This window comes from Tenrec ecaudatus, chromosome 3 (genome assembly GCF_050624435.1).
Source record: "Tenrec ecaudatus isolate mTenEca1 chromosome 3, mTenEca1.hap1, whole genome shotgun sequence".
Lineage (NCBI taxonomy): Eukaryota > Metazoa > Chordata > Mammalia > Afrosoricida > Tenrecidae > Tenrec > Tenrec ecaudatus.
In genome coordinates this window covers 16,228,723-16,239,044 of record NC_134532.1, presented here as the reverse complement: position 1 = coordinate 16,239,044, position 10,322 = coordinate 16,228,723, and positions in this window count along the sequence as shown.

Sequence of the window (10,322 nt, the reverse complement as noted above, 5' to 3'; positions counted from 1 at the left end):
ATTGGCCTTTTCTTTCAAAATGGTTCTAGAATTATCCTAGTGCTTACAGGATCATACGCATCCACTACTGTTTGAATGTCCTCTCCATATATAGTGAGAGATACTGATCTCTCAGATTTCAGCAGAAGAAATGGGATGTGGGGTATGCAGGTTGGTGATAACATGGTAGGTATGAAACATGCTGAAGCAGAAGCATCAGGAAGCACCATATCTATGTATTTGTTCACACCTTCATTACACCCAACTCTTGGTGTGTCTTTATCGTGTGGCCTGTTTTGTATTCTCCTGATGCAAATACCTGCTCACAGCTATATATTATTGAGTCCTGAGTGGTTTGTGACAACAATCTTGTCCAGGCAAATAATAACTTGCCTTACTTCTCAAGCAAGTGGGACATTTAGTGGTGTTCCCATGCTCCTCCATTTCTCCCCATCCCACAGTCTTCCTCCGGGAACTCTTGCAGTGAAATCCTGTCCTGGGCTGTCTAACCTCTGAATATGGAGATGCTCTAGAATCTAGAGTCTAGATTCTGTGACGCTCTAGTTCTTGACTTCAGCCCACACTAAGTCTTTACAATTTTGCTAGACGTTTTGCCTGTGAAGGTGCATCCTCCTCTCATAGTGGTCAAACAACAGCTGAATACTATAGTGCTGACATGAAAGGAAGCACTGGAGGAAGATGGTAAGGGGGTCTCATGGCATTTTCACTCATTAAAGTGTTTGGTATACTTATAATCAGGCATCTTATTGTTTCAGTCATGGGTATCATTTTTATTGGACTCAGGGTGACCCATCAGAGTACCCAGGTTCTGAAAAGTTTCAATGATTAAATAGTTGGAAATATTAGCCCCATAGGATTGTGGAACAGTGGTCACTCCAGGGCTGGGCTTCTGTAGTTCTCACCCCTGAGGACATGGGAGACAGTGGTTCCTCTCCTGGTGCATCTGAGAGGCACCTGCTGGAATGGCTCTGGGAGCTCTGCTCTGCAGCTGTGGCTGTCAAGGGTTTTTGGCGCCTCAAGATGTGGTTTCCATCGCTCTGTCCCTCACACAGTAATCCATGGCCATAGCTCAGACCTTCATGCTGTTCCACTGCTGAGGTGTTGTCCGTGGACAAGACATGGCCTTGATATGTGGATCTATAGTGTGTTCTTAAATGTTCAGGATCAATCATCCCATCCCACTGCAGCTCAATCCAGATGATATAATAGCTACTGGAAAATTCATATTCAGATGCTTTACCTGAGATCTTCAAAGCCTCCCCCCACAGTCCCCCAAGACCTCTTCACCTCTAGCTCAGGCTGCAGCAGATGGACCTGGGTTAAGACGCCAGTGGAGACATGAGTGAGATGTTAGAGGCTCCCTCCACTCCAGCTCTTTTGTGATCCCAGACAAAGAGCTACCCCTGACCTGGGAACACAGAGACTAGGAGGGAGAGACAGAGACCGTCTTTCAAGAGAACAGAAAAGACAGCACTCAGGATACCAGAAGGGCACTGTAGGAGACTCTTCTAAGGAAGGGAGTGTGGTTGTAGATGACACATCTCAGATTTGGCATAGTACAGCCTGACATCCAGGTGAAACTCCAAGGCTTGTAACCCAGATATCATTCAGAGCTTGTTTTCAGCTTATGGAGAAGGGCAAAAGAAGGTCTCCATTAACACACACACACACACACACACACACACTGGTATAAGCACTGCAGCAATAGAAAATGCAGAGCAGTGCCTTTCCCAATTGAGTGCATCTCTCAGCTTCCTCTGGCGATGAGAAGGGGAACATCTGTGTGGGGCTGCTCCTGAGGGCCATGGGAAAGAAGGAGAAGGGATTCTCCAACTTCTCTGGGTCACCTTTCATGTGCTTTGGTTAGAATAATTCAGTGTTTCCTTGGAGATGGCGTCAAGGCCTGTGGGTTACAGAAGTTCCTCCCCCAAAATGCTGAGTGGATCATTGCTGTATCGACTAAAAATTAAATAATTTGCAACAAGATAGCAGGCATTTATTTTATTCACATCTTGCCTGTGGCCCTGGGACACTATTCATGTAGAAGAAAAGGTAATCTTTGGTCTAAATTTTATTTTATCTTTCCTAATTCTATTATCTGTTTCAGCAAATTGTAAAAGCACTGGAATTACTCAGTCTCATGTGCAAGGATATTTGGAAGACAGCTATTTGGCCAACTGACTGGACAATATTTGTGCCCATTGCAAGGGAGTTGATCCCATAAAATGGTCAAACTATAGAATGCTATCACTGATATTTCAAGCAAGTAAGACATTCCTTAAGACCATCCAACAAAGTTTCCAGCAGCATATTGACAGGGAACTGCCAGTAGTTCAGACCAGAGCCAAGAGGATGTGGAAAAAGACATAGCATTCCTGATATCAGATGGATCATGGCTCAAAGCAGAGAATAAGATAAAGAAGTTTATGTGTGTTTCATTGACAATGCAAAGACATTCAACTGTGTGGATCATAATAAACTGTGGATACCCTTGACAATGAGGAGAATTCCAGAATATATCATTGTGCTCATGTATCAACCAGGTAATATGTTGTGGTTTAAATTCAGGATGGGTGGACTCACTCACTCACACACTCACTCACTCAGTCTTTCACTCACTCTCTCATTCACTAAGTCACTCATTCACCCTCTCACTCTCACACTCACTCACTAACTCACTCTCATTCACTCATTCACTCACTCACTCACTAACTCTCTCACTCACTCTCACTCTCTCTCACTAACTCACTCTCTCATTCACCCTCTAGCTCACTCACTCTCAAGAAAAATAAAGCATAGTGATGATTCATTAAAACAATATGTAATTTTAGAGTGTGAAATATTTATTTCTAATTAGAAATAAATGGAATTTTGTCTTGAGGCATGGGTAACAGTTTTGATATAACAACAATAAACTACATGGCTATATTTTATGACACTTTGCACAAAAAGCCAACGTCTTGGTTCCTAAGACCATCAGAAATATGTGTTCAACCCCCAAAGGAGTCAGGACCCACAGGTTGAGAATGACTGACATACATGCTGACCTCCTAGAAGCCCACCCCCACCCTCATTTGCTTCTCTCCAAGATCACTGTAATTAAAATGAAAGCCTGTCATCCTCAAGGAGGGCCACAGCCCAGAGAGCAGCCAGCCAGTGGCTGAGCAGGCTGCTTCCCAGGCCCTACTCAGAATAATGCCTTCATTCATGACCACAGCGATCTTATTCAGGGCCGTGATGAACTGAATGGAGAGAAGGAAAAAAATTCAGAACGGGTGTATGTCAAGGTTGTATCTCTTGACTGCACATGTTCAGTCTGTGTGCTGAGCAAGTGATCACAGTAGTTAGAGTAGATGAGGAGGAATGTGGCACCAAGTTCGGAGAAAAGCTTATTAACAACCTCTGATATCCAGATGATACAACCTTCCTTGATGAAAGTGAGCAATTGAGACACCTGGATCATGGATTCTGGCCTTCAGTTTGGATTCAAACTCAATGTAAAGAAGAAAACAATCCTCATAATTGGACCAAAAGCTTACATCATGATAGATGAAGAAAAAGTTGATGTCATATATTTTGTCTTGCTTGTATCCACAACCAAATGCTCATGGGAGCAGCAATCAATAAATCAATAAAACGTATTGCATTAGGTAAATCTGCAGCACTGAAGGGTAAGGTTGCTGCTTTGAGGACAAAAATATGCCTGACCAAAGCCATGGTTTTCTCCATTGTCTCATATGCATATGAAAGTTGGACATTGACTAAGGAAGACCAATAAAGAATCGATGCATTTGAATTATTGTACTGAAGAAAAATATTCAAAGTACCATGGAGTACTATGAAAAAAATATTCAATGGACCATGGATTGCTAAAAGGACAAACCAGTCTGTGTTGGAAAAATGCAGTCAGAATGCTCCTTAGAGGCATGGACGACAATACTTTGTCTTAGATACTTTGGACACATTGCCAGGAGAAACTAATCCCTGAGAAGGACATCATGTTTGGTAAAGTGGAAGGGCATCAAAAAGAGGAAGGCCCTCACTGAGATGGATTGACACAGGCTGTAACAACAGACGCAAACATAGAATGTGAAGGTGGTCAAGGACCAGGCAATGCTTTGTTTTGATATATAGAGGCCACTCAATAGCACCTATTAACATTAAACCAAGAGTTTAAACTAAAAGGAACTTCCTTTATCTTGTAGTTTGCATCTTGAAGCACTCAGACTAGCATGCACTTTTTTTTTACAAATGTCTTAATAATATGAATATTTTGCATCATCAATTATGAACCCCATAGCAACCATGAATTAGATGACATTGCTGAACCAGGAGGAAGGAAATAAATGAAAAAACAGTAGGAGGAAAGGAGATGCCAGGTCATAGTTATCTCTGACAGGGACACTTAGGAGATAAAAGAGTCAGATGTGAACGTCATTTTCCACTGACATGTTACTGACGCTGAACCAGTTGCTGTGGACTCCCACCAGAAACCCTGATGGTGTGCTAATTGAGGAAAACTAACGGGATCACTACACTGCCTCTGATATCTTGGAAACAACTCAACAGAACTGTTTCTATCTTTCAGCTACTAGTCTAGTGCTTAACTGTTTTCTTAACCCAGGGACTTGAGATGCCCTGAAGGAGGTTGGAAAAGTCTCCCCGGGTTTCCCTGGGGTTCCTCAAACAATGATCAAGGAAATCTCTGGCAACATTTCCCAGGATGTGAGACAGGCTCCTTTCTCTGCATGCAACAGTACTTTCTCCTGTTCTTTTGACTTTTGACTTCAGAGATATCAGCAGCAGACAAACTGTCACAACAATCGGAGATTCCCTGAGGGAAACTGTGAGATGGAGAAGAATCACTAGGGCACAACAGGAAACCAGTCTGGAAACTATTCCTCTGCACCTGCTCCTGGGTCTGTATCCTATGATTGGTGGGTCCTGGGCGCCCCCTGTAGTCCAGCTCCATCCGGGCAGGGAAGATTTATGTCGGGGACACATGATTTCCTCTCAGGATCTTTCTCACAGAGAAATAGATGGCTTTGTCTTGGAGTTCCAGGCTGTCCATGTGCAGATACAGCGTGTTCTTGGCATTGTGTCTGGAAATGAGGAATCTGCCCTCCATGGAGTCTGCATAGTGTGTATACCATGATAGATGTATTTATACAAGAGAGTTGAGAAAAGGTTACATACTGATGTGTTTTCCTCCTCCCCTTTTTGGGTCACTGGCTTCATTCCACAGGAAATTAAAGTATTTTCCTTTGTTTCTCATGTCTAAGTGCATAACCAGTAAATAAAGAAAGGATTCAGTTGCTATTCTGGGTCACTGCCTCAGTGCAGCACAGCCCCCATCTCCCCAGGTTTTGTGACACTCTCAGGATGTGGACTTCACACTGTGTCTCTTGCACAGTAATAGGTGGCAGTGTCCTCAGACTTCAGGCTGCTCATCTGTAGATACGCTGTGCTGACTGAGGTATCCAAGGAGAAGACATAGCCTTGTGTGAAGCCCTGGGGATATGTTGGTTTCCCAGAGTTAGTGTTGATCCAGCCCATCCACAGAAGGCCTTTTCCTTGCACCTGCCGCACCCAATGAATCCTAAAGCTAGTGAAGGGCTATCCAGAAGTCCTGCAGGACACCTTGCCAGACTCTTCTGGTTTCTTCACCTCGGCTCCAGACTGCACCAGCTGGATCTGGGCATTTGCACCTGTGAAGAAGTGAAACAGAAGATGAGTGCTCTGGAGCTACCGTAGCATCCTCCCCATCCCAGGATCTTGCTAGTTACCTAGGGCAACTGCCAGTGGGAAAAGGAAACTCCATAGCCACTCCATGACGAGTGGACTTTGGTCTTGATGGTTTATGTGTAACCTATATGGCAATGTCCTCGATGAGTGGTGTCTATGGGGAGATGATGTCAGCTTTTAACTCTATAATGCACTTGTATTTGCATATAAGATGAGTCCTGGAATGCCCAGTTCCTGTTCTCCATCAGGTATAAGTAGCACGTTACTGGTGAAGAGTATTGAACACGGCATGGATTGCTAGAAGAACAAACAGATATGTTTTAGAAAGACAACCACACTCATACTTAAAAGCAACATGTTTCCTCTGTACTTTGAACATGATACCATAAGGGACCACTCCCTGGAGATGAGCATCATGACAGGAGGGATGTGAAGAGTCAACCCCTATTATTTTATGATGGAACTGTACCATTTCAGAAGAATCTTAGTTAAGAGAATTGTATAGTTTGTTGAGATATAACTTGACCAGAAATATTCCATTGCTGTGACCAATTTCCCCTAACAAAAACAACCACCACAAAGACAGCTTTTACTATGCTGCTGGTATTGTTTCAGATTAAATCTACCAAAAGTCAAATTATTGAAAATATATTTTAAAAATCTGTTTTATCCACATTTGTGCTTATGATCCGTGTTCATATCGAGATTTGGGGCAGTGTAAACTTTGATCACAATTATCTTTTATGTTGTATGCTTCCATCGCCGTATACGATCATTTCTGGTTAAAGACTGGGTCTTCAGACCACACCTCTATATTTCTTTTACAAATAGTGCGGTTTCATTGTTCTCATTTATATTCTTAGCCCATTTTGAATTGTTCTTGTTCTTGCTGTTGCATAGTCTGAAACATGGATCCTGATATATTTTTTTGCATGTGAATGTCAAATGCTTCCACAACCACTTATTGAAGAAACCCTTCATTGGATGAATTTATCACCCTTTTAGAAAATCAGTTTACATTAGATGTATATGTGTATTTTTGTACCTTTATTTTTATTACATTGGTCGCTATGGAATCTCCAAGTAAAGCAAATGAATAAGTACTGCACTGCTAACCAAACAGTTATTGATTCAAACTCTCCCAGCAGTGACATGGAAGTCAGGCTTAGCAAATTAATCCCCAAGGATCTTAAAGGTCTCAGTCTTTAAAACATAAAAAACATTTAAAAAATCAGTTCTACTATGCACACAATGAGTCACAGTGAGTCAGGATCATCTCCATGGAAACTAAATCTACACCTGGTTGTTTTTGTTTGTTTTATAAAAATTACTATGAGCATATAAAAACCGTGGAGGTACTTGTGGTTAGGACATTGGATGTCTATAATCCAGCAACTGGGGAAAACTTAAATCATTTATCCCATGGAGGTTTACATTCCAGAAAACAGTATATCAGATTCCTAGGAGTTGGGATGCATTCGATCATAGAAGATTTATGACTTCATAGTATGACTTGAGTCATGAAGCATATCCCCTCCCATTTTGTGGACTTAGTTTAACAGCCCATAACTGAAATATGTCACATGAAGTGCAAGTTTCCTTTTTCACAAAAATGTAACCAGTGAGTTAATTAAAGTCGGCAAACAATTTGTCCTGTCCGTGTCTGGGAGGCTGGCCCCAGCACCATAAATTAAGTGGATTCCTGTCCTTCCCCGAAAAGAATTTGTTCCAAAGGACATTGACTCTGCAGCTCCGGGAGATGAACATATCTGATCAGAGCACATGGGAGAAGATGAAGGGGCAGGAGGAGAAAGTGGAGCACAGCCTGGCCCACCAGGCCATGATGATGATGTTCCTGAGTAGAGCAGCCAGTCCACAGAGAGAACAACATGGCTGGCCCCACTATGAGAAATGATGCCAATCAGTGACTAAGGGCGATACAGGGAACAGCACTGGAGACAGAGTGTGGGAATTGCACCTGACCTGATCCCACCACACCGAGGCAAATCACTGGGGGAGTGCAGAGGAACAGCAAGGGAATGGAGTGGCAAGGTCCCCAGGGGATGCTGAAAGTGGACTTTGGAGCCAGGGCATGGTGCCCCAACAGACTGGACTGGAAAACGCTCCTAAGGGACAGCAAACGATCCCTGAACTAACTACAAGCTTCTGTCTTGTGAACTGTTTTGCTCTGTTCTTTGTCAGTGGTTTGTTTTTGGTGTTTTGTTGTCTGGTTGTATACTGTTGCTTTGTTTTCCTCTGTCTTGTTTTCGTGCATGTTAGTGTCTCCACAGGTCTGTCTGAATAGGACAGGCTGGATGAACTATCTGGAGGAAAAACAACGGGACCGACAGTTCCGGGGGGACTTGGGGTGGGGGGGAAACGGGGGGTAAGGAAGGGGTGTTAACAAACCCAGGGACAAGGAAAAAACATGGGACCCCAAATGGTAGAGAAGGGGGAGTGGCAGGCCTGGTGGGAAGTGATCAAGGGTAAGGTTGCTTAGAGAAGAGGTATACACTAGCCCAGGTGGCGACGAAGCATGGTAGTAGGGCAGGAGGAAAGTCAAGGGAGATGGGGGAAAGAGCTAGGAGTCAAAGGGCATTCATGGAGGTCTAGACAAAGACATGTACATGCAAATATATATAGGGGGATGGGGAAATAGATCTATGTGTCTATATTTATAGGTCAAGTATTAAGGTGGCGGAAGGACCTTGGGCCTCTACTCAAACACTCCCTCAATGCATGAATACCTTCTTTTATTAAATTGGAACTCTATGATGCTCACTCTCCCGACACAACGGCTGGAGCCAAAGTGGGTGAACAAGTAAATGTGGTGAAGAAAGCTGATGGTGCCCGGCTATCAAAAGAGATAGTGACTGGGGTCTTAAAGGCTTGAAGATAAACGGGCGGCCATCTGGCTCAGAAGCAGCAAAGTCCACATGGAAGAACACACCAGCCTGTGTGATCGAGTGGTCCCGAAGGGATCAGTTACCAGGCATCAAAAACAAAAAATCATATCATTGACTGCACACCTCCATGATAGGATCGCTGAAGACAAATGGGTGCATAAGCAAATGTGGTGAAGAAAGCTGATGGTGCCCGGCTATCAAAAGAGAAAGTGTCTGGGGTCTTAAATGCTTTGGGGTGAATGGGCGGCCATCTAGGTCAGAGGCAAAAAGGCCCACATGGAAGAAGCACACCGGCCAGTGCGATCACGACAAGGGACCAGGTATAAGGCATCATGCAAAAAAAAACAACGATATAAGTGTGTGTATGTATGTGTATATATGTGTATATGTATATGTATATATATACCATATTAAATGAAGGGGGAAGTACAGAGTGGAGACCCAAGGCCCAAGTGTCGGCCAATGGAGATCCCCTCATAGAGGGGTTTAGGAGAGGAGATGGGTTAATTAGGGTGTGAGGTAGTACCGATGAAGAACACAGCTTTCCCCCAGATCCTGGATACTTGCTCCCCCCAACTACCATGATCTGAATTCTACCTTGCAGGCCTGGATAGGACAGAGGCTGTACACTGGTACATATGAGGGTTGGAGGTACAGGGAATCCAGGGTGGATGATACCTTCAGGACCAAGGGTGTGAGGGACGATGCTGGGAGAGTGGAGGGTGAGTGGGTTGGAAAGGGGGAACTGATTACAAGGATCCACATGTGACCTCTTCCCTGGGAGAGGGACAGCAGAGAAGGGGGGAAGGGAGACTCCGGATAGGGCAAGATATGACAAAATACCGATGTATAAATTACCAAGGGCACATGAGGGGAGGGGGAAAGGGGAGGGAGGGGAAAAAAAAGAGGACCTGATGCAAGGGGCTTAAGTGGAGAGCAAATGCCTTGAGAATGATTGGGGCAGGGAATGTATGGATGTGCTTTATACAATTTTTGTATGTATAAGTATGGATTGTGATAAGAGTTGTAGGAGTCCCTAATAAAATGTAAAAAAAAGAAAAGAGGAGAAAAAAATGATTAGGGCAAAGACTGTACAGATGTGCTTTATACAATTGATGTATGTATATGTATGAACTGAGATAAGAGTTTTATGAGCCCCAATAAATTGTTAAAAAAAATTTTTTATTTCTTCTTTAGAATGAGGACGGTAAATAGACTGCACCATGGCAGAAGGGGGAAAACCTGCCTTTCAGGTGGCCCTCTTGTAATGCTGTGAGACAGAATGTTTTCTCCCTTTAATATACAACTTTTGAATTCACAGATATCAGGAATAGGCACAGAATTAATTTTAAAAATAGAGAAAGATTCCCTAGGGAAGCTGTGGATGTAGAAGAATCACTGATTACAAAAGGAAGCCAGCCCTGAAGCACTCAGCACCTGCTCCTGATGTTAATCCTGTGCTCTGTGTGTCCTGCGCGCCCCCTGCTGCCCAATCTCTCCCCTGCAGGGAAGGTTTGTGTCTGGGCTCATACTAACTTCCCCTCCCTCTACTCCTTGCACAGTAATACATGGCCGTGTCTGCAACAGTCATCATGGAGCTCAGCTGCAAGAACTGATTCTTTGTTGTGTCTCTAGTGATGGATAATCGACTTTGGAAGGACAGGATATCTT